The 26,128-nt window shown below is 39.1% G+C and overlaps 1 pseudogene; it reads left to right on the forward strand.

Moving 5' to 3' along the window:
* The first annotated feature begins 1,918 nt into the window (after positions 1–1,918).
* On the forward strand, positions 1,919–2,394 carry LOC118656357 (annotated as a pseudogene).
* The last annotated feature ends 23,734 nt before the right edge of the window (positions 2,395–26,128 follow it).

The raw sequence follows: 26,128 nt of genomic DNA on the forward strand, positions 1-26,128 counted from the left end.
CCATTGGTTTGGCTTATATGCATGCATACAAGTCCTTTGGTTGATCTCTCCCCCTTACCCCCACCCTCCCCTACTTTCCCTCTGGGGATTGATAGTCTGATCGCTGTTTCTCTGGCTTTGGATCTGTCTCTGTTCATCAGTCTATGTTGTTCTCTATATTCCACAAATGAGTGAGATCATGTGGTATTTATCTTTCTCTGACTGGCTAATTTCACTTAGCATAATGCTCTCCAGTTCCATCCATGCTGTTGCAAAGGGCAAGAGTTCCTTCTTTTTTACCACAGTGTAGTATTCCATTGTGTAGATGTACCACAGTTTTTTAATCCACTCATCTGCTGATGGGCATTTAGGCTGTTTCCAAATCTTAGCTATGGTGAATTGTGCTGCTAGGAACATAGGGGTGCATATATCCTTTCTGATTGGTGTTTCTGGTTTCTTGGGATATATTCCTAGAAGTGGGATCACTGGGTCAAATGGGAGTTCCATTTTTAGTTTTTTGAGGAAACTCCATACTGTTTCCACAGTGGCTGCACGAGTCTGCATTCCCACCAGCAGTGCAGAAGGGTTCCTTTTCCTCCACATCCTCTCCAACACTTGTTGTTTGTTGATGTGTTGATGATAGCCATTCTGGCAGGTGTGAGATGATAATGCATTGTTGTTTTGATTTGCATCTCTTCTATAATTAGTGACTTTGAGCAGGTTTTCATATGTCTTTCTGCCTTCTGTATGTCCTCTTTCAAAAAGTGTCTATCTATGTCCATTGACCATTTTTTGATTGGATTGTTTATCTTCCTATTGTTAAGTTGCATGAGTTCCCTGTAAATGTTAGAGATTAAATCCTTATCGGTGATATCGTTGGCAAATATGTTTTCCCATGCAATGGGCCTTCTTGCTGTTTTGTTGATGGTTTCCTTTGCTGTGCAAAAGCTTTTTATTTTAATGTAGTCCCATTTGTTTATTTTCTCTTTAGTTTTCATTGCCCTAGGAGCAGTATCAGAGAAGAAATTCCTTCGGCATATGTTTGCGATTTCGCTGCCTATGGATTCCTCTAGTATTTTTATGGTTTCCCATCTTACGTTGAAGTCTTTTATCCATTTTGAGTTTATTTTTGTGTATGGTGTGAGTTGGTGGTCTAGTTTCATCTTTTTGCATGTATCTGTCCAATTTTCCCAACACCATTTATTGAAGAGATTGTCTTGACTCCATTGTATGCTCTTGCCTCCTTTGTCGAATATTAATTGGGCATAGTTGTTTGGGTCGATTTCTGGGTTCTCTATTCTATTCCATTGATCTATATGTCTGTTCTTGTGCCAGCACCATGCTGTTTTAAGAACAGTGACTTTGTAATACAGCTTGATATCTGGTATTGAGATTCCACCTACTTTGTTCTTCTTTCTCAGGATTGCTGCAGCTATTCGAGGTCTTTTTTTATTACAGATGAAATTTTGGAGCGTTCGTTCTAGATCTGTAAAATATGCTGTTGGTAATTTAATGGGGATTGCATTGAATCTATAGATTTCTTTGGGTAATATGGACATTTTGATGATGTTGATTCTACCAATCCATGAACACGGTATGCTCTTCCATCTGTTTATGTCTTCCTCTATCTCTTTTTTCAGTGTCCTGTAGTTTTTCGCATACATATATTTAAATCGGGGGGTGGGGGGGATTATGCTGTAGAGAAATAGTGCTGTAGAGAAATCCTGACTATAGAATTAATAAAGCCATATTTCGTTAAGTTCAAATGCCTACAAGGTTATATACAGAAGAACAGCTTGTGCATGGCATGTAAATAATCATGATTCTCAGTGGGAATTATTTGCATTTTAATTGTCATGAGAAATGGAGAGTAGTGTCTTCTTATGTGTCCTCTTCTCATTATAAAGGATAGTTTACCATACATTTAACTCAAGTTTTTTAAAAATGTATTTCTTGCTCTCTTCCTCGGCGCTGCCTACAGAGGTGGCAGCCATCTCCTACCCGGCACCATGGCTGCCCTCAGACCCCTCGTGAAACCCAAGATTGTCAAAAAAAGGACCAAGAAGTTCATCCGGCACCAGTCAGACCAATATGCCAAAATTAAGCGGAACTGGCGGAAACCCAGAGGCATTGACAATAGGGTGTGTAGAAGATTTAAGGGCCAGATCTTGATGCCCAACATTGGTTATGGGAGCAACAAGAAAACAAAGCACATGCTGCCCAGTGGCTTTTGGAAGTTCCTGGTTCATAACGTCAAGGAGCTTGAAGTGCTGCTGATGTGCAACAAATCTTATTGAGCTGAGACTGCTCACAACATCTCCTCAAAGAACTGCAAAGCCACTGTGGAAAGCAGCCCAGCTGGCCATCAGAGTCACCAATCCCACTGCCAGGCTGCGCAGCGAAGAAAACGAATAGACACATTGTGTACACATTGTATTTGTGTTAATAAAATCATAAAATTCTGCAAAAAAATATATATATATATTTATTGATTTCAGAGAAGAAGGGTGAGGGAGAGAGAGATAGAAACATCAGTGATGAGAGAGAATCATTGATCAGCTGCCTCCTGCAGGCCCCACACTGGGGATTGAGCCCGCAACCCGAGCAGTGCCCTGACCAGGAATCGAACCATGGCCTCCTGGTTCACAGTCAACATTCAACCACTGAGTCATGCCAGCTGGGCTAACTCAAGTGTTTTATCTTCAAAATGTTACCCTAAAAATCTTGTCATGATCTCCTTTTGTTCTATGTCCTCCTGTCTATCTCTGTTTTTGTTGTTGTTTTGGTCTTGTAAAATCAAGTGCTATAACTGATTGAGTAAGGCTCAAGATAGTATGCATATGCTTTTCTGAAAGCCAGCCTGAAGGTTGAATTAGGAATAATAACTGTCTCTTTGAAGAGAGGAGCTGAAATTGAAGTCTCATTCATGTGTCACAGTCTTCCTTAATGTAGTGATTCCCATTTACATACCCTATCCTCAAACCACCTCTACTATAACATTTTTAATGTTTTTCTTTAAAGTGGTATATGTTTCACTTAAATAAACTTCCTTAAATAGAACTTCTAGATCATGACTTCAGATGGAAAATCAGTACCCCCAGCCAGAGTAGATGCTAACCATGGAGACATGAAGAGAACGAACAGAGAAAGATAAATACCACATGGTCTCACTCATTTGTGGATTATAGAGAACAACATAGACTGATGAAAAGGGACAGACCCAAAGACTGAGAAACAGCGATCAGGCTATCAATCCCCAGAAGGAAAGTAGGGGAGGGCGGGGGTAAGGGGAAGAGATCAACCGAAGGACTTGTATGCATGTATATAAGCCAAACCAATGGACATGGACAACGGGGGGATGGGAGCATGAGTTTGTGTGTGGGGGGGAGGTTGGGGGTTAATGGGGGGGATGAGGACACATTTGTAATACCTTAACTAATAATAATAAAAAAAAAAATCTAAAAAAAAAATATTATTGAATTCTAGCTAGAAACTAGAGCTTACTAGGCCTATGGCGTTCTCTATCTCTCTCTCTCATAAAGTGTTAAAGATGTTCTAAGGAAACCAAGTGGAGTCTTTCTCTAGACATAATGAACAATGTAGGGAAATTGAAAGACAGTAACTTTTTCACATGGGATTTAGTGGTATTAACGCCTTTTCCTACCCCGAATCATCTTCACCTAAGAAATCAATGCCCCAGTAAAACCAACTCAAGTTCCCTAAGTTTAATAATTGGGGGTGGTAGTTAGTGTACAGCTCTACAAATGAAGCCAAGCTGGCTCTTTTTGTCCAAGATCCTTTTCCTAGGGATTCTTACTGACTGCTGTTACCACCGAGATGGCCTCCAGGTGTGCCCTCCTGGACATTCTGGTTTGAGCATGAACACAGGCTCCCTTCTGTACTTCCTCTGAGAACACCTGAGAAGGGACTGGAAATTTAAATAAGACTTTGTAAGCAAATGGGATACCAAAAAGGAAATAAACAGGATGACTTAATTTTCCTTTTTATCATTGGGTTGGAGTTGCCCTTAGGCAGTAGTGGTCTAATTAGCATGCATGGCTATCACCTGGAGGGCTTGTTAAACTACTGTGCCGCCGGGCCCACCCCCAAATATTCTGATTCAGCTGGTCTGGGGTGGGGCTGAGAATCTACATTTCCAACAAGTGCCCTGGTAAGACTGAGACTGCGGGTCTGGGAATGTGGCTTGGAGACCCACTGAGCAGAGGAGCCCCACTGCTGCCTGGCCACTGTCAAGCCAGGCCCATATTGGAGGTATGTGGAGAAACTCCTTAAGGGAAAGATCGTAATTCTAAAATGGAAAGGCAGCTAGCTTCATAATAAACATGGAACTGAGTTCTCTTTCTCTCAAGCTAGCTACCCGTGTCTCCCTCTTATTGAGGTCACCCAAACCATGTTTCCTCAGTTCTAAGGTGCACATTTCCTGTATTTTCAAATCATTGAAATTGCCATATGTTTCATTGTTGGTCATGTTGCAAATGCCTGAATCCACAGAAACTTGGTTGTAGTTGTTTAAGTTGTCGTTGCTTCATGAGCTCTGTGCATTGTGGGTACCACATGAGTGGGTTTTACTGCCATTTTAAATTGTCTTTAAAATTATAGTACTGTGATTAAGCATTGAAACAAAAAGTTATTGTGTATGAAGGAAGAAAAGCGTGGGAATAGGGCAGTGGGGCTTACATTTGGTATGGGAGCAAGTATTTTGTCACTAGAAAATGATTGCAATTCCATATTTTTACAAAGAGCTATAACAGTTTTATTTTAAAATAGCAACGTTTACATCACACTCATACATAATTGTAAATTATGTAAATTACGGTGAAAATGTTAATCTCACCTTAAAAATAAGGCAAACATCGATTTTTAAAATTCTTTTAGGAGATACAAAAATTTAAAAAAAAGGTGAAGCCCCCAGCTCTAGATTAGAGTATCCCAAATGGTCCTCACAGTGCTGGCACCTGGACAAAATAAAGTCTTTAATTGTCCATGGCTCACTGAGAAAGGTTTCTTTTTAATGAGGCTAAATGTTTTCAGTTTAAAGTTCTGTCCAATATTCTGAAATTAGGCTCTTTCTATATTTTTGGAAGAGAGGGAGTTAAAGTATTTTTTAATTTCAAAATTATGATGTTAATACTTATAGGCTTTTTTAAAAATCCTTTCCCACATTTCCTTTTAAAGCAACAACCATATGCTTTACAGCTCCAACATGAGAAGGCTACCCATAAATGTAAAGATAAAACCGAGTTTCATTTTCTGAGATACACACAAAAGTATGGACTACACCTCGCTAAGCATTGCATTGGAAAGCAGAAGAAACTGCCAAATTTCTGAGAAAATATGACATAAATTTCAAAGACATGGGGCCATCATTTTAGGCATTGCAGAAATTTAATTAGTATTATTTTTCTTAGTGGTCCAGAAACAGTGGTGTGATGTACAAAGGGTGATGCTTTAGATTTGGTCAAACATTTATCCCAGCACCTATGTCAGCCAATGCTCAATACATGTGTGCTGCGACTGAAGGCCTTGGATTGAAACGCTTACTTGGAATCCAGCATTTTACATTTACCCTGATGGCCTTGGTAGAACTAATTGTCCTGCCTTTGTCAGGGTGGTAACTTTAAGGCAGATCCACATTTTAGGTGAATTGGGAGACTGGCCCAGGAACACTATTAAAGAGTACAAGCTCTAAAGCAATAAAGATCAGACACAGTTCCTGTTGGGAGGCAGTAATGTAGGAAGGCAGGGGGGGTTGATATGGGGAATCAGAGTAATAGCCTGTGGACTATGACCTAATGAGAGAGTAAACATGCTCTATCTTTTCTTTATGTCCTCGTTTGTTTGTGTTTGGGTTTGTGGGGGATATGCTGACTTAATTTGTATCTGATGATTGTATTCTTCCTGAGAGAAATGGAACAAATGATTAATACCTGGAAAGAGATGAATGGAGGCAGAGCCAATACACATTTTCGGTGCAGAGCATAATTTCCTGGGCTGAATAATATTTGGAATTCGTTTGTATTGGTTCTTTCATTACTACTTGCCCAAACAGAGCTGAAAAAAACAAAAAAAAACAAACCCCACACCAGATCAAGTGTTAAGGCACAGAATCACATGTTTTAATGTCTTATAGACGCAAGGGGTCAGCATTTCAACACAGATGGTCTGTGGCTGGCTTGCCTTTCAGATTCATTTCTGTAGCTCTACGCTGGCTTGTGCTTCTGGGGATGAGGGTGAGTAGAGACATGCAATTCAGCTGTAGTTTGCTAATCACTCTATTTTCCAGTTTAATATTTTAACATCTCTCTTTTATATTGAATCAATCTGTTATTGCCTTGAGAAATGATACCTAATAGCAAATCTTCTCAGTGTACTGCTCCCCTGGTTTCAGCAAGCTTCAGTGACCTCCTGATTTACATAAATTGTCCTTAATCTATGTTTGCTTAATAAATGTGTTGGGTGATTTTCTGGACTGCACTATTGATACCAATTTGCCAGGAAAGGGGGCTATGGGAGCGGTGAGATTGTATGTTCATTCTGGGCTTATTTGGGGCGTTTGACTTAGCATTGAGTTTCATGATCATGACTCGTATCTTTGATCTGCCTTTCCACTTGTCAGTTCTAACTCAGAGCAAATACATGGTATCTCTTGGGGCATGCTATGTTTTTTCCCCATAATTAAAATTTTACATGTAGTAAAATTCACTTCTATTAGTGAACATTTCTGAGTTTTGACAAATGAATAGTTCCGTAATTTTGCCACCATATTGAGGTAAAATTCTATAACCCTAAAATGTTTCTGTTTTCTGCACCTTTCTGATCTGTTAACCTTTTCCAGAACAATATGCAAATGGAATTATATAGAAAGTAAACTTTAGTCTAGATACATACTGTCACTTAGAATGATGCATTTGAGATTCATCCATGTTGCATGTACTAATAATTTGTTGAGGTTTTTTTTTGTTTGTTTGATTTGCTGGCTAGTATTTCTTCACGTAGATATACCACAGTCTGTTTATCTATTCACAAGTTGAAGGACACTTGAATTATTTCTGGTTGGTGATTATGAATAAAGCAACTATAAACATTTACATACAGGTTTTTCTGTGAGCATAAGTTTTCATTTCTCTTGGGATGAGGGATGATTTAAAATATTCTTTAGTTAAAAATTATGATGTTGCCCTGGCCGGGTGTCATCTGTGCACTGAGAGGTCCCTGGTTCAATTCCTGGTCAGGGCACATTCCCAGATTGTGGGCTTGATCCCCACTGGGGCTTGTGCAGGAGGTGGCTGTGACCCGTTTCCCACTTGCATTGATGTTTCTCTCTCTCTCTCCCTCTCCCTCTCCCTTACTCTTTCTCTAAAAATCAATAAAAATATTTTTTAAAGTATGATGTTAATACATAACAAGCTTTTTTTCCTTTTTCACATTTCCTTTTAAATTGGAAATTATTAGAAGCATGATTTTTCTCTGCTGATTTTTTTCTGCAATAGTAGGTTGGTTCAATAATAAATGTGAGACCTTTTAAAAAATAAAATAAAATAACAGCTATGTGCTTCACAGAGCCAGAACAAGGACACTGCCCATACGCAGTTACTGAGATACAAAGTGTGGCGACAACTTGCTAAGCATTGCAGCCCAAAGCACCTAGGAGTGGAGTTGCTGGAGCAAAGGCACTTGCTTTTTGCAATTTCTTAATCATTCTCTTCAAAACCCTCCAAACACTCATGAAAATTGTATACATGTATAGAATCTAGATTCCTGCACTCAAAGAATGTTTGTGCATTTGTGGTTTAGACTAAAACAATAACAACATTTTAAGCCAGAAGAAATCTATGACAGTTAGACCTTATTTTATAAGTGAGCAATGTGAGGCCAACAGAAAGGAAGGTGTTTCCTCAAGGCTATTTGCTAACCAGTCGTAACTAGATCTCTGGTCTTCTGGCATTGTTTCCAGGTCTTTCAACTCTAAGTATCCTTACCATTTGATAAATGACTATATTGGCCCCAAAATAGAAATAACAATAATAATTGTTAATCAACAATGTATGCTTTGATAATGTTTCCAATTTATTAAAAGTATTTTTACATTGGCCAGAACCTGCCCCCCGCTAGCCTTTCTCATCTCAGTGGACAGCATCACCATCTTCTCATTACTCAGTCCAGAAACGTCATTAGTATTATTTTTTTAATATATTTTTATTGATTTCAGAGAAAGGGAAAGGGAGAAAGATAGATAGAAACACCAGTGATGAAATAGAGTCATTGGTCGGCTGCCTCCTGCATGGGCCCCTGTGGATCGAGACCGCAACCCAGGCATGTGCCCTTGACTGGAATCGAACCTGGGACCCTTCAGTCCTCAGGCTGATGCTCTATCCACTGAGCCATACCATCTGGGACAAGAAACTTCATTATTATCTTTGATGTTTGGAGGTGAAAATTCCCTGTCACAGAGAAAACATTCAATAAATATTTGCTGAGAGAAGGTGCATTTGAACATATACACTTGAATGTCTAAAATCTGACATAATTCCCACTGCTTTCATATCATAGGTTGAAAAGGCTTTCATGTCAATCATCGTCTCAAATACTTGGCATGTAAAACATTGGATGCCTTTGGGTGTGCTTCCTAATTTTAATAATTGACCATATTTTATAATGCAATAGGAAAGATTATATTTTGTTATTCATTTTCCTCTTTCTTTCCTTTCTTCATGAGCTATTTTTAAAGATCTTATTAAATGCCAGGCACTGTGCTAGCATGAGCTATTTTTAAAGATCTTATTAAATGCCAGGCACTGTGCTAGCATTGGTGACAAAGATGTCTGCAAGAGCCATATCTCCTCAGGGAGTTTACAGTTTGGTGGGGAAGTCAGAACAAATAATGACAAATGTTTCCTGTCATGTTAGTGCTGTGGGATGTGTAGCAGGCGGACTTAACTTAGTCTGGGATGGGATCAGTAAAGCCTACGGAGGGAGTGACAGCTGAGGGGTCTCAGAGGAGGACAGCAGTATCAGAGGAGGAGAGAGGGGATGACATTCCAGGCACAGGGAATGGTGTGTGTGGGGTAGGAAGGAACATGGTGCATTGAAAATAAACAACAATCAAAACCCTGGATGAAGGCCAGGGTTGGGTCAGGCTGAGTGAGGTGAGGAGTGATATAACATGGGACTCAAAAAGCAGGCAGGGGTGAGGTCCTGAGGACTTCAAAGGCCAACAGCAATAGGAAACAATTTAAAGAAAATAGGAAAACGACAATTAAATTTTCACTTCTCAAATAAGAGTTTGGCTTCTTTGAGGAGATTCTTTGAAGAAGATCAGAATGAATGCACAAGTGGAAACAAGTTAGAGGCTATATTCAGAATCTGTTACTGCATCTGAAATTTCTCCAATACAACAAACACTGTCTCACAGCTTGTGTGTCAGGAGTACATGCACAGCTCAGCTGGTTGCCTCTGGCTCAGGGCAGCACAGAGCAGCACGCAGGTGTCAGCCAGGGTGCTGTCCCTTGGAAGCTCATCTGAAAAAGGAGTCACATCCCTGCTCACTTCTGTGGCTGTGGGCAGGATTTAGTTCCTCTTGGACTGTTGGACTGAGAACTCCCATTCCTTTCTGGCGGTTGCTGGAGGCTCCCCTCAGTTCCTTGTCATGTGGGTCTTCCCATAGGGTAGTTCAAACATGGGAGCTGGCTCCCCCAGAGTGAGCGAGTGAGAGACTGAGAGTAGGACGAAGACCACAGTCTTTCTGTAACCATTCAGAAGTGACATCCCATCATTTTTCCTATATTCTATTTATTAGAAACAAGTGGAGAGAGGATTACACAATGGTGTGAATACCAGATAGCAGAGATCATTGGGGCCCATTTTAGAGGCTGCCACCATGCAGCCCATTGCAATATCCAACTGAGAAATGGTGCAGTTGGATTTGGGTGATGGCAGTAGGGTTAGAGAGGTAACAGTATTGCTTCTCTTGGAAGATTGGAGCAATATTTAGAAGATTGATAGCTGGTTGGATGTGGTGGGTACAGGAATGAGAGAGTTTAGAGGAGACCCCAGAGTTCAGGCCTGAGCCTTGGAGGTAGCACTATTCCCTGTGATGATATGTTGTAGGAAAGGAGGGCCCGGAAGTGCAGTTATGTATATTTTAGGTTTTAGATGCCTGTGAGGTATCTAATGTGAATATCAGCTGGGTGTTTATGTATTCATATTTGGAGCTCATAAGAAAGTTATGGATCAGATGATAGATTTAATATTTGTCACCATGGAGATGGTAGTTAAAGCCAGTCTGTGGCCTGGTTCCCCAGACCACAAATTTCCCAAGAGACAAATGGGTCACTGGGAATGAGATGAGTGGATTCTTTCTAATTGTACCCCTTGGCTCCCTTATTCACATATTCTGCCTGTTGGAGACAGAGGAACACAGTGACCATTGGCACACGGTGTGTTACATCCTGAAGGCAACGCTTCAGTCTCATAGGGTGTCACCAGCAAGCTGGGACCTTAGATGTCACTTCAGGAGGCTGTTCCAGTCTCTGCCAGGACAGCAGTGTCTGGGTTATGCAGTATGTGGGAGATCAGCAACAGTCTATTTTCCGTTTGTACCAACATGCCAAGCTGATCCACCTATGAAATAGGCCTGTTTTTTCCTTCCTCCATCACTGGGTGGTTCTCAGGTACAATAAGAACCATTGTAGCACACCCACATCTCTGGGCCTTTACTTATTTTCCTCAGAAATGTGCTGAGACTCTTCTGACATCTCTATCTCATTTAATGTGAGCCAGCTTCCCCATCACAAGGTAGTGGGAGCCATCCCAGAAATGTGTTAAGACTACCTCCAGTGCCCCAAGAAAAGTCCCCTGGAGGGCCATTTAAATAAAAGCAGACTAAAACCAGGGAAGAGGCTCACAGAGTAGTAAAGATGATTTGAGGGGGATTTCAGACCACCAATGGTGCTAAGCCATAGGCATGGATGACATGGAGAGATGATAAGGGGAGAAGAGGAAAGAACTTAAGACAGCCTTCCATACAAGACGCCAACGTTCAGTGGTTGATGAGAGTAAAGAGTTTGGGAGCAAGAATTAGTGCAGGGATGAGGTCAGGGAGGAGAAAACACAGTATTCCATAAATAGAAAAGCCTCTGCTATGATTTTTTTTCTGGTGTCCCTTTTTTTAAACCAATAAAGATAACATTTTTTTTTTCTATTCATCAGAATAAATTGTTCCTTACTGAAGGCAAGTCAATTGTGATGATTTGAAATGAAATTTAATTTTAAATGAAATGAAATTAAAATAAATCTTAACTGGAATTTATGTTAATTGGTTGTTCATGTCTAAAGTGCGGTATTGCCCTAACGAGTTTGGCTCAGTGGACCGATAGAGCATCAGCCTGCGGACTGAAGGGTCCCAGGTTCGATTCTGGTCAAGGGCATGTACCTTGGTTGTGGGCACATCCCCAGTAGGGGGTGTGCAGGAGGCAGCTGATTGATGTTTCTCTCTCATCGATGTTTCTAACTCTCTATCCCTCTCCCTTTTTCTCTGTAAAAAGTCAATAAAATATATTTTTAAAAAAAATAAACTAAGGTATTGCTTTTATGGATACATTCATGTTTGGGCATTAATATAGTTTACCATTCTGCTGTGATTATAACTAAATATGATCATCTCTCTCCTTGACCTCACTCTGACATGAATGAATGTTTTACTGCAATTTTTAAATGATCTACTTTTGTTTTTAAGTGCAACATATATAACTCTTCATCAAAAATTGGTTATAGATATTTTTGTCTCCCATTTCTATCAGGAGACCTAATTGTTATCATAAGTCTTTCAAAGAGCACTTGGGTCAGAAGAGACATAACTTACGGAGAAGAGTAGACATACCTATACCTTTAAATGTGAGGGCACATTTGCAACTGAGCGAGTTTCACTATTGTCAGTTGTGTAGTTCATTAAATCTGAGTAGGCACATTGAAAAATAAAGACTGAAAAGTAGGTTGACTTCAAGTTGTTGTGAGAAGAGTGTGTTTAGGGCCTGGACTTCCTTCTCTAAGCAATAGGCACTGGTGATGGTGACTACCACTCTCAGAACTGGGCTTTAGTAAGCTATCTCTTGCTGCTGCGTTAAAATTGGAGTGGAAAAGGAGACATTGGTGGCAAAAAAAAATTGGGAAGCTAGTGAAATTGTCTAGGTGATGACTACCATGAGTCTGCTCTACACAGATGACCAGGAATACAAAGATGGTAAAAGAAAAAAAATAAACAAACCCACAAGCTTCTGTTCTTCTCTGCTTTTCAACACTTCTGATAGCGAATGTGTGGCTGTCTTTCCACACTAACCAATTTTTCAACTCTCTGAGCACAAATTAGGTGTACAATTCAATTATGATACTAACTACCTGAAGTTAGCTCAGACGCCACAGTTTAAGAGTTCAGTTCCAAAAGAGTGACCCTCAACTTCAGATGCCAATCACAAGTCCAGGTTGTTACCTGTGGTCCTGACTGATCAGCTACAAATTAGAGATTCTCATCCCCCTTTCAGGTTTAATAATGTGTTAAAACAGCTCACAGGCCTCAGCCGGTTTGGCTCAATGGATAGAGTGTCGGGCTGCTGACCAAAGGGTCCTGGGTTCGATTCCGGTCAAAGGCACATACCTTGGTTGCAGGTCCTCCCCGGCCTAGGCCCTGGTTAGGGCTCGTGCAGGAGGCAACCAATCGATGTATTTCTCTCACATCGATGTGTCTCTTTCTCTTTCCCCCTCTCTTCTACTCTCCCAAAAATTCAATGGAAAAATATCCTCAGGTGAGGATTAACAAAACAAAACAAACCTAGGTCACAGGACTTAAGAAAAAAAAAATTACTTACTTAGATTACCAGTTTATTATAAAAGGATGCAACTCAGGAACAGCCAAATGAAAGAGATACACAAGGCAAGGTATGAGAGAAGAAACTTGGAGCTTCCATGCCCTCCCAGTACCTCCATGAGCTTACCAGCCCGGATTCTCCAAACCCCTTTAGTTAGGCTTTTTATGGAGGCTTCATTATTTAGGCATGATGGGTTAAATCATTGGCCACTGGTGCTTAACTCAACATTCAGGCCCTCTCCCTTCCCTGGAGTTCAGGGGGTGGGAATGAAAACTCCAACCCTCTTAATCACTTGATTGATTCCTCAGGCAATCAGCCCCTTTCTCCAAGAGTCACTTCATTTGCATGAACTCAGGTACAGTTGGAAGGGGCTTATTATAAATTAAAAAAAATGCTTTCCATCCCTATTGCTTAAGAAAATCCTAGGGTATTAGCAGCTGTGTGCCAGTAACTGTGGCCAAAGCCAAAAATATATATTTCTTATTATATCACAGTATTACAGATGGGGATGGAGTACACTGTGGATATACAACTCACACTTGATTGGCAGCTGACTAAACTGCCTGATTTGTCACATCATACTGCAAAGGTCATAATTCTTGACCTGATGTTTTTTCACTACTCCCACTTCAACTTCAACCTTTTTGAGCCATGCATAGTTTGTGTTCAAAGGAACAGCACATTTACTGACACCCATAACACTAGAAATGAGGGATGGAACCCTAGCTGGTTTGGCTTAATGGATAGAGCATTTGCCTGAGGACTGAAGGATCCTGGGTTTGATTCTAGTAAAGGGCATATGCCGGGTTGCGGCTTGATCCCCAGGAGGGGGCATGCAGAAGGCAGCCAGTCAATGATTCTCTCTCATCATTGATGTTTCTATCTCTCTCTCCCTCTCTTAAATCAATAAAAAATATATTTTTTTAAAAAGAAATGAGGGATGGAAAACAATCATATAATAACCCTTGCACAATCACATGGGAACTGATTTTTCCCGCCTGAAAATGGCTCTCGGTTCGTTCCCCCTGGTGACCTTCATTATGGCTGAAGAACCTTGGTAACCATGTCACACATTTTCCTGTGGCTTGAAACACATTCATCTAATGAGATGATGACCTTTATTTATCTACAAAATGTGACACCATTAGCTGTTAACCAAACAGAATAAGGTTGAGACAATGACTTGGGACTTTGAATCTCAGAATTTAGATGTGTTTTTTTAAAAACAACACCTGGACAAAATGCACAGAAATTTCCTCTATTACTAGGGATTTTGATGTAAGAACAGATGCATTATAACTCTGGCTGAGTGGCTATATTAGACTGTATAGCTGTTTACTAATATTTAGTGCCCCACTTGCAAAAAAATTACACTCATCTGAACCTTTGTAGTTAGGTTCAGTCATATGAATCACTTTGGCTAAAGAAATGTAATGGCAGTGACATGCATGACCCTTTCGGGTGGAAGTTTAAGAACCTGGGCACCTGGCAAGGTGGCCAATGGCTGCTGTCACAGGCTGGGTCACTGGGTGAGGACAGGGCCCTCAGTTAGCATGTGAGGGAAATATATTATGAGCAAGAATTAAAAAAAAAATGTTGCTTTAAGCCACTGAGGTTTGGAGTTGTCACCACAACCACAATGTAATCAACCTATTTTGACTGGTAAATGGTATATATTTCTACTGTACACCTGTATACTATATATAGAGTCATTTTTAAAAGACAGAAGCATTGGAGATAAAAGGTAGTGTGGGTGTAACAAGAAAAATTGGTAGAAAATAGTCTTTAAATTGTCACTAGAAATTGGTGAAAATAACTCACTTGTCCTTTTATGTTTGACAATATACAGCTGTAAACATGATCAAATATTTTCTTTAAGTGCTTAGGGGTAGAGAAGGAGGTAGAGGAATTGGAATTTCAAAATAATAAATGTACCAAGAAATGGAAGGTTCTCTAGGTTTTTTTAAAGAAGGATTAGGGTAGGGCAAACTAACAGAAATGCCTTTAGCCACAGAGACCAAAACAACTGAAGACCCAGTGGTTTCCTGCCTCCTTGTCTGGGATTAGCATTTGTCTATGTCCCCACCCCCCTCGCCAATCACATTTCAGAGGATCATTCCAGTGCTTAGGACAGTGGAGATGTCCATAGATCTGCCCATCACCCATGAGGTGGGCAAAGTGTGATAGCCAATGACCGATTAGAACTCAAGAAAGAAGTCCCCAAAGAGTTTTTCTCCAGGGCGGTTAAAACTTTATCAGGTTGGTATATGTTTCCTCGGTTAGGAAGGAAGAATTTCCTTTGTGTTGCTTGGAGTGGTTTCAAGGAGAAATGTGTAATGTGGATCAAAAGCCTGAGGAGATACATTTAGATATTGCGCTAGGATTACCACCATCATGTTAGCTAACGCCTTGCATATGACATAATTATTTATTTTTTTGTGTTTGGAATTGTTCAGATCAATTTTTAGTTTATAATACAGTATTATTGACTATAACCATATATAAATGTATAAAATTAAAACATTGTGTGCCTTAAACTTACACAATGTAATATGTCGATTATATATCAATTTTTAAAGTCTGATAAGAGGTCAAAACTAGGGCCTGACTTTCAGTGGTACTTTGAAGCAAGTAAGCAAAAGTTGCTTCATCTGACTTGAATGTATTTATCTTTAATTGCCTTGGGGTGAGTGTCTGTGTGTGGAGGGAGCTTCAAGGAATTAGGCATAATTGACTAACAGTGTCCCAGTCAACTGTCTCCAGGGGGTGCAGAGGGCCTGCTTAGCTGTGTTACACATGACATCCATGGTTTAATGCATTAGGAGATCTGGTTTTAACATTTTCTTCAAGTAGGAAGTATATTTCTACCAATGGGGCTATAAACATCCCTTTTAACAAAATACTTAGAATAGAATTAAATTCTGCATAAAAGAACCTAAGTCTAGGTAAGGTGTGCTTAGGTTTCCTGGACAGGTAAGCAGTCTTACCTGGCCATGGCCAGCATTTGCTGACAATACCAGACAGAAGCAAACACTTGCAAATAATGATTTTTTTTTTAAAAAAAGAATACTTAACAACTTACCTGTAAGTGCCTAAACAAAAATGACGACTTAGTTTACCACTACCTCTAAGAACAAGCAAAAAATGACCTATCTAAAGGGGTCAGGTAGGGAAGTGAAGAGACAAATCCAAATTCTATCTCAAGCCTCTCTAAAACAGAGCTCCAAGCTGGTATATAATCTGCCTACCATCCACTTCCACTTAGATGTCTAATTGGCGTGCAAATGTATATGTCCCAATTGCACTCTTGATCTTCTCCTTTCCTTCACCTGCTTTTCTATTGTCTTTCTCATCTCAGGAAATCGAAACTTCATTTTTCTAGCTGCTCAGGCCCAAAACTTTGGAATTACGTTTGACTCTCATCTTTATCTCACATTCAATGCATTGGTAAATTTGGTCAGGTTTATTTTATTTTATTTATTTATTTTTAAAATATATTTTATTGATATTTTACAGAGAGGAAGGGAGAGGGATAGAGAGTTAGAAACATTGATGAGAGAAACATTGATCAGCTGCCTCCTGCACACCTCCTACAGGGGATGTGTCCGCAACCAAGGTACATGCCCTTGACCGGAATCGAACCTGGGACCTTTCAGTCCACAGGTGGACTCTCTATCCACTGAACCAAACCAGTCAGGGCAGGTCAGGTTTATTTTAAATATATATCCAGAATATGATTACATATCACTACCTCCATTGTTCTCAATCTGGTCCAAACCATGACAGTCCCCTCTGGACTAAGCAAGACCCTGTACTCATCTCCTTCCTCACAATCTTGTTCTTTTGGTGACACCTCCATAAAGCAGCCAACAGGAATTTTTTAAACATTTTTTTAAACATATACATATAGATAATTTAAGGAGTCAAATAATTTCAAAAGTTGTTACTAAAACAACTTTATCACCACCTTCCCTCAATTTACTGCTTCCCAGAGGTAGCCACTTTGAACTCCTTTATCTGATTCCTTTGATGATGAGCACATTTTATTAAATCAGCAATGTCTATGGTTATATAATGCAACAATTGCTGCCGTTTACACTGGGACACGTCACGGGTTGAGACATATCTAATTATGTAAATGTTGAAATGTCTCAGAATTGAAGAAATGTGGTATGTTCATTTCTTTGAATAACATGCTTATATAAGTATATATTTGTGTGTATATGTATATTTACATATATATGTATATATAGTTTCATTTTTGGATTTAGGCATTACACATTGACTTCCCACTATGAAGGTAAAGGTCTGTTATGTTTTTATACCCTCTCCCCAGTGTTCCCCTTACCCACTATAAAATAATTTGATTATATTAGTGTTCAACATTTTCATAGTATGACTACATAAATATTGTCACATCTGGACCATATAATACTCTATTTACCCTTTCCTTCCTTTTACTTTCTGTTTTCCCCTGGAGTTACTAGTTATCTTTTCTTTTTTAAAAATGCTTAAATTGTTATATAATTATTCTTCAAACTCACTCTGTGGCATATAAATCTCATTCTCTGTTCTTCTCAGAGCCTCTGACCCATGACAGTCGGGAGGGACTGCCCTCTAAGCCCGCTGCAGAGTTGTGAGTGGCATTTCCATCTTTCCAGGAGTCTTGTTCCCTCTCTCAACAGGCCCTGTGCCTTGGATCCTACATATAGGACAGGCAAAACACAAGAGTTTATTCTTTTTCTTTTATTATATTTTATTGATTTTTTACAGAGAAGAAGAGAGAGGGATAGAGAGTTAGAAACATCGATTAGAGAGATCGATCAGCTGCCTCTTGCTCACCCCCTACTGGGGATGTGCCAGCAACCAAGGTACATGCCCTTGACCAGAATCGAACCTGGGACCCTTCAGTCCGCAGGACGACACTCTATCCACTGAGCCAAACCGGTTCGACAAGAGTTTATTCTTGTATTATTATCTATTAATTATTGTACTTTCCATTTAAATACCTTTCTTGCTTTTCTCCCTTGTATAGAAAACCTGTTGTATTACTTTTCTGAGAAAGTTTCAAAGTAATGTTTTGAAAACTTACTTGTCTAAAAAGAATTTCATTCTACCCTGCATTTAATTGCCTGGATACAAAATTGTAAGCTGGAAAGAATTGCCCCTAGTATTTAGAAAGTATGGCTCCATTTCCCCCCTAAAGTCAAGTATTGCTGTTATATGATTCCTGTTTTCTTCCCTTTTTAAAAGTGCTCATTTCTTTGTGACCAGGGTTCTGAAGCTTTACAATCTTGTGTCAATAATTATTTGAATTATTTAATTGATGATTTCATTCCTCTTCCCAATATTCTCGCTTTGTTTAGACCTTTATTATTTGAATAATAACATTGTGAATTATCTTTTACTTACATATTTTATATTTTTATATAAAAGTAATCTAATAAAGAGTAAATGTGGAAACTCAAGTTAAATGGTTTGCTCCAAATTAGACCTGGCCCATAATGTTGTGTGTACCAGGCCCTATTAGAGGCTCTGGGTTAAACCACTGGCTAAAGTAGACATGGTCTCTGCTGGGTATTTCTGGAGTGAGAGAGAAAAAAAACATACACAATCAAAGAAGTATAATAGGATATTAGATAGAATTGTCTTTATTATGTTGCAATTTCAGCTAAAGGCCCCAAACTAGGGACAACAGGCTCTAAGACCCCTCATAAACTAAAGAGAGCAGCATGGAGCTGCCAGGCAATCCCAAAGGGCCAGAATGCTCCTTCAACTCTTCCCCCCACAACTCTCACTCCACAACTATGTACTCCTTCCTATGTACTCAGAATACTGAACTTCACATGGAAAGGGCACTGATTCACAGTAAGGGTTAGGCCTAGGAATGGAGAGTACTGTTGCTTTATCTGGGCTGGGAATATGATAAAGAGTTTGGATTGTAAATGCCCAGTCTGACTGCTTCTACTACTTCAGAGAGATTTATTTGGTAAAATTATGAGAACACGTAAATAACAAATCTTCAAGCAAAGTGATGGAGCGAAGCACATATTCCTACATCTCACATGGAAGAGTGATGAGAAAGCTTGAGGTGCTGAGTCATAGATTCACCTGTAAATCAAATTGGAGGGCTTTCCAACCATGTAAGCCTAAAAAGGAACGTTGACGTTCATAATACACTCATTTACACTTTAATTCCCGGTATCTATCTTCATAGTTAAAGGAAATGAAAAACATTCATTGGGCAGATGGCAGTCTACAGAAGGGCCCATGAAATACACCTGTCTCTCACAGGCCACAGTTACAATGGAAACAGCTGTTGACCTGGACCAGTGTGTGTTAGTTTTCCATTAGCTCATGGTGTTCACCGGGCCATCTGTATCCCAGAGCTAAGTAAACGGAGTCATTTTCCCCTGGTTGGCTCATTTCCATAGGTCATTATGTAGAAAAGCTGATAAAGCCTGGTTGCTTCAAAGGAGGGGAAAAACCTTCAGAGAATCTGGCAGTTTCCAGGAAGGTCATCATTAACAAGGCCATTCAATAAACTGCCTGTGGATACTTACTAATCCTGTGGCAGCCTGTATGGGAGGGGAGGTCTACTTGAATTGATGTCAAATGTCAATGAGGTATGGGGCAGAAGCTTGGCATATTTATGTTTATTTTATTTTCTGATGGCACACTTTCTCCTCTCTCTATCCCTTCCTTTCTTCATTCAGAAACATTTTTGTCAGTGATGGGGTGAAGAAGTATTTTATAAGGTGACTAAACTCTTAAGGTGCAAAATGGCACTTCTTCCCTTCAACTATCTTGCAGTAGGAGGTTCTGTGTCTCTTTCACCTGTTGAACTATACTTTCCAGGAAGGAAGAAACCATTCTGAGTATTGGGTCCTTATTGCCTGTCATAGCACATAGTAGGTGCTTCATAAATATCTATTGGCTGAAAGTACAAAAAGTTACATACATACATTGGGAGGAATTTTGGTCATGAGCCTAGATGGCCAATCTATACTACTCTTTAAATAGCATACCAGATTTATAGGCTGAAAATTGGTAAAAAAAAAAAAAAAAAAAAGACAAGCAGAAAAAATCTTCAAATACAGCAAAATTTATAATCAATATAGAAGTAAAGGCACTTTGTATTCTAATACTATGGCAGTACACCTGGTCATCTCTGTTACCACTGATATAAATTCTTCTTGTTCACTTTCTGATCTTTTCTTCCAATAACTTGTCCTTGATTAAGTTCCTTTTTAAAAACTAACATTTAAATTAAGTGAAGACATTGTGCAGAGATGCTTTACATTTGTTTTCTACCACAAATTACAGAAGCAGAGATCATCACTATTTTGGAGTTGGAAAATTGAGGCTCTGAGAGTTTAAGTAATTTTCCCACTGGTGGTAAATTAAATGGCGAGGATTTGAGCCTAGATTTACTTGACTGCTACAACACACTGTCTATTAAACATCAGATGGCTCCTTCAAACACCTTAGACATACTTCTCAAATTTCATTTAGGATAGAATTTCCTGTGAATTTTGCTCTTTAATCCTTCATTATTTTTCCTTTTTCCTATGATTTGATGACACTTAATTTGCACCCATGACTTTTAGAATTTGACTGTAAGAGCCAGAGTTGGCTTTTTTAGCCAATGAGCACCGTGGTAGCTGTCTGCAGAAGCCAGAAGAAGTTACAGGAGGACAACTTTGGAAGGATGAATCAAACTTGCTCAAGTACACAGCTGAACACTCCTAGAGACACTAGAACTGACCAGATAGTGCTGTATTGGCCATACCTGTGGACATCATGGACTTGGCAGAGGATAAACAAACCTGATCCAGTTGAGGGATAGCCTAGGGCCCTAGCTGTCTTCAAATTTAAATGGGGTTCCTAGCTCTACAAAAGCAACAAATCCTGCTGTGGCTTCCCTCGCACCTTCCTGGTTGAAATCTGCAATGTTTCTGCCTTTGTTCTGAGTGCACCTAAGGAATCACTCTATTTCCTTTATCTTCCATGACCCTTCTTCTTCGCTTTATTAATGATCTCAGCCTGAAGCCCCATTAATGCACACTGAAAAAGCTCATTCTACATCATCTTAGATTAGCTCTAAGATGTCTCATTCACCAAGTTATACTCAACCCAATGAAATGGAGCTTTACTGATTTTCCTAACAATCGTATCTCTGCCCAGCTTTTGGATAGCAAGTGTGGAGCCACTGCATGACATGTCCTGTGAGCTCACAGGTACCCTCCGCTCCTCATGTCACTGAAAACCCCATTCAAAGCCCAACCTTCTCTTTGTTATTCATGATTAGGTTTCCTAGCAGAACTGCAGCAGTTCTTTCCTTAGTGGCTTTGGCATTTCATTTGAATTTCTTTAGTACCATACCCAGGCAAAGCTAAGAAAAGAAATGGTTTGCTAATTAGGACATGCCCCCCTCTCTCTTTTGAGCTGACCCTCTATTTTCTTTGCTTTATCATGAAAGAATCTTTAGTACCTTCCTGCATACAAATGTGCATATCTTTCCCCTGTCATACTTTTCTTTCCATTTGACAGGCAGGGCTGTCTTACAAGGAAAAGCTGAGCATCCTGACAGCTGATTACGTTACATGCCTTTTAAAATGTTACTCCTCAAAGAGCATTGGATGACAGTGATGATGACCTATAAAAAGCAATTAAGGCTTCAGGATCATTTCTCCTGGTGAGCTGGGGATGAGATGGCAGCGAGCACCTAGGGACTGTTGGTAATAGGTAATAAATAGGCTCTTTGGGTAAGGCTCAGAATAGGACGTGAAGTATCTCAGGTCTGTAACACTGTTGTTTTTCTCTGCCAAAAGAGTTAGATAAATGCAATAGAACTCTCTAATGCTGGTAAATCAACTTAATCTTCTCTACTTTTGCAAAAAAAAAAAAATTCCACAGAGAGTGTAGCCGTTTGTCTTTTTCCAGGACAGCAGATTTTCTTCTTTTACTAAGGTATAGGGCTCCGAGAAAATTGCTCAATATACTGAAGATTTGGAACCCTGGGGACATTTTCATTTGGAATTAAAGCAGTACTCCCTCTGAAGATAGACTTGTGAATAACTTCACACCTAAGAATGAAATTGTAATGTTTAAAGGCATGACATGAGCAGTTTTGTCGCCTCTGAGGCTGGTTATGCTGGACATGGAGCATGTTTCATATTGGTGGAGCCTGAGTTTGGGGAACAATGGGAAGTCGTGTCATTCTCTGAATCACTGGAGGAAGTTACCTGGACAGATTATTTTCCTAACTCAAATAGGAGTCAAAAAGCTTGACAGAAATCTCAATCTACCAGGATTCCAGAAAACTTCACCCTTGCATGCTATCTTGTTAAACTTGTTGTTTTTGCTGAAAAGAGTTGATATTTTGCATATTCTAAGCATGGGCAGGATGCTTTGCTGTTCTATTAGCATATGAAGTTGATATAAAATGTGTAAAAACATTAAGATTGGGCACCTTCTGTAGATAACTTGTTCCACTCACTCAAAATTGGATAATTGCCAGCTATTCAAATACATTTGGTGGAGAGAAGATGAGTTTCCATGACACCAAAACAATGTCTGCCTGAACCATATGTTTTACAATTCAAATACAGGGTTGTTGTTTTTAAATCCAGAATGTTCTTCCCATTTATTTATCTGATTTTTGCTGACAAGTGAGAAAACGGCACAAAATACTTGGGACCATATAACACAGATTCACTTCCAGAAAACAAGCCAATTCTTTAAAAAAGTATATCCCAGAAAGAAAACAGAAAACTTTTATATGCCCAATAAATACTTAATCTATTCTGGAACTTTTGACACAGTGAAGGTATAATGGAAAGCATACAAACTAAAATAATTTCTGATTTCCACTCTTCAAGTGAGGAGAGGTAAGAATGCTACGCAATGAGAACACTGCCCCAAGCCGCCTTTGTGCCTCACCACCATGTTACCTACTGCAAACTAAACAATCCATGTGCCAGTGTGTACAGTAGGCACCTGTGGTCTCTCAACTTTAGAAAATACTCTCTTATGTCTTCACAATTTCCACATTTTGAGGACTGCATCAAGAGATGATGCAAAAGACTACATCAGAATTCCTTGTGTCTTAAGGTGCAAAAGCACATGTCTTGGATTTCTCCATTTAGAGGCACTTGGCCAAGATACAGATGAGGAAGGGAACAATGTTAGGACGTGGTCCCACACACATCCTGACAAGTGTGGTGGCAGAGGGGTTCCGAATCTTCTGAGTTTGTGGTGGTGGCATGTCTGGACACAGGAAGGCTTAGTTTTTAGCAGTGGGGGATGACAATAGTGGTTTCAGTAGGACATTTCCCCACAGGTGGATGGCCATTGTTCCCATGTGCTTTATTACTAGCTACTTAGCATTTCAAGTCTGTATCTCCTTGAGATTTTGATATAGTTCTTAATATACTTTAATAAATAATATTTAATTGTTTAAATTAGCTAGAAATCATCCTGTGATTTGCAACTAAACTCCTCGCCAGAACAGTGGAAACAAAACATGGGAACAGAGTAGTTTAACTTCAGCCACATAGATAAGAAGGACATTGGAAATGGAAGATTCAAAGTGTCTATAGAATAAAAGAATCTGATATATTTTAGATGTCTTTATATTTGGAAGTTCTTTTTTTTTTTTATTAAATATGGGATTTCCCCTCCTTAATTTCCCCATAGTGTTACAAGGAAAAGGCACTAGGGAAAAAACCAAAAACTTAAGTATTTTCAAGAGTGTGTAAAATAGCTTAAAAATAAAAATTATCCCAAATCACCATCTGGGAAAACTTATTATTAGCCCCTCCTCACCAGCATTATTGAGATATAATTGACATATAACATTGTTTAAGTTTAAGGTATACAACATGATGATTTGGTATACATATGTATTATGAAATGATTACTACAATAAGATTGGGTTAGTTAACACATTTATCATCTCATATAGTTAGTTATCTTTGTGGGGGGGGGCAAGGATTTTTAAGATCTACTCTCAGCAATTTTCAATTATACAAATACAATGTTGTTGACTATAGTCACCATGTTGCACATTCAATCCCCAGAATTTACTCATCTTTTTTAAAAAATTTTTTTAAATATATTTTACTGATTTTTTTTTTTACAGAGAGAAAGGGAGCGGGATAGAGAGTTAGAAACATCGATCAGCTGTCTCCTGCACACTCCCTACTCAGTATGTGCCCGCAACTAAGGCACATGCCCTTGACCGGAATTGAACCTGGGATTCTTCAGTCCGCAGACCGACACTCTATCCACTGAGCCAAACTGGTTAGGGCGAATTTACTCATCTTATAACTAGAAGTTTGTACCCACAGACCATTTTCACCTATTTCCTCCCACCAGCACACTGCCTTTGTCTGACTTATTTCACCTAGCATAATGTCCTCAAAGTTCATCCGTCGCGAATAGCAGAATTTTCACCTTTTTATGGCTAAATTATATATATATATATATAAAGAAAAGGTGATACACACATAATATATATTTCCTTTTCTTTATTCATTCACCTGTCAATGGGTACTTATGTTCTTTCAATGTCTTGGTTATTGTATAAGTATACGCTTTCCTTTTTCAACTATATCTCTGTGAGGCTACATTTTCTTCATATGCTTCAACCAAAACATTCTGTAGCAGGTTGAATGCTGAAATAGATAACAGAATCTAGTTTTCTTCTATTAAGCCAGATATAAAAAAAGATTTGCAAAATGTAAAACAGTGCCATTCTTCCCACTAACTTTGTTATTTATGTTAGTATGCAATGGGGTTATTAATGTAATTTTTGAAATAATAAATATATATTTTTTTAATTTTAAAAAGTTTCAATAGCTATAACCCACATCAACAAGCTCTTTTGAGGGTACTCAGTAATATTGAATGTGATATTGATTCCAAAAACTTAAGAACTGCTACCTTAATAAATTATTCTTGGGGAATTTTGCATGTGAATACCAAGTAAGTTAATGTATTCAGTAATAGAATAGGATGACCTGATTTGAATGTGAAATTGGGTGTAATGATCAATAACCATCACATAAATAATTGATTAAGAGAAGTCAAAGGAAAAGAACAGCTTTCAAAAGCCTCTTCAGTACTTTGTTTATGTGCACTGAAGACAGCAGCCGAGCTTGGTTACTGCCATGTGATAGTGCAAGCAGCACGTGGTCTCCCAGGCAAGCTGTTTGCTTTGCCATGTCACACACACGCTTTTTCGATCCTAGATTCTAGTCTTCTGTCTGGCTTCCTTGTGTTTAATATATCTGACATATGGCCTGTTTCTCTATCTGCCTTTTATTATGTTATTTCATCAGGGTACTTTGAAATTGGTATGAGGAATAATCAGCAGACTACAATTCAGTTTTAAGTGCCTTTCCTTATCAAAGTACATAGAATTATATGGCAGTCTTAGGACTCAGCGCTTTAACTGATGACATATAATATAAAGTTGAATAAAACTATACAGCCTGACATAGTGAAGTCTATTATTACCTGATATAGAACATAAAAGCAGAAAAGGGGAAAAGGTGGATGAGATTTTAATAGATAGCTAAGCAGCTGGGTGAACATAGCCAGAGAAAGAAAAGAAAGATGTTTCCCACTGCTTTTCTGATGTCAATATTTCCCTTGCTGAGCTTTGAATGCTTCCATTTCCTCTCTCCCTAGGACTCTGGATTCTCAGAGTTTGACATAACTTAAGGGTGATGTCAGTCTAGTAAAGTTACTTGTGTCCCAATGCATCTTCACCACCTACTAGCTATGTGGCCTTGATCAGGCAACTTCAGCTGTTTGTACTCTATTTCCTTTTCTATAAAATGGGATAATAATAAGTGGGTCTACCTCATTGAATGAAGATTAAATGAAATAATCCACGTACCATGCTCAGCCTTCTGCTTTACACCCAGTGAGTCCTCCATGAAGATCAGCTATGACTGTTCTTCTCCACTTTTACTCATTGGCACTTTTATCTTAACTGCACTTGAAACAGGTGGGAAAATAAAGAACAACATTAGATAATTCAACAAGTACATATTAAACTATTATATACCAGGTGCCGTGCTAGAGCTGGGGATACAATGATGAATGACAGCAGTGTCTGTGAGGGCGGAGGCCATGTCCATGTAGTACATGACTTTATTTCTGGCCTCTGGCAGACTACCTGGCATATAGTAGATGTGTAACAAATATGTGCCAGTAAGCAAATAACCAACCTCAGGAGATAAGTATAGTTACCC

The sequence above is a fragment of the Myotis myotis genome, unplaced genomic scaffold (genome assembly GCF_014108235.1).
Source record: "Myotis myotis isolate mMyoMyo1 unplaced genomic scaffold, mMyoMyo1.p scaffold_m19_p_5, whole genome shotgun sequence".
Classification (NCBI taxonomy): domain Eukaryota; kingdom Metazoa; phylum Chordata; class Mammalia; order Chiroptera; family Vespertilionidae; genus Myotis; species Myotis myotis.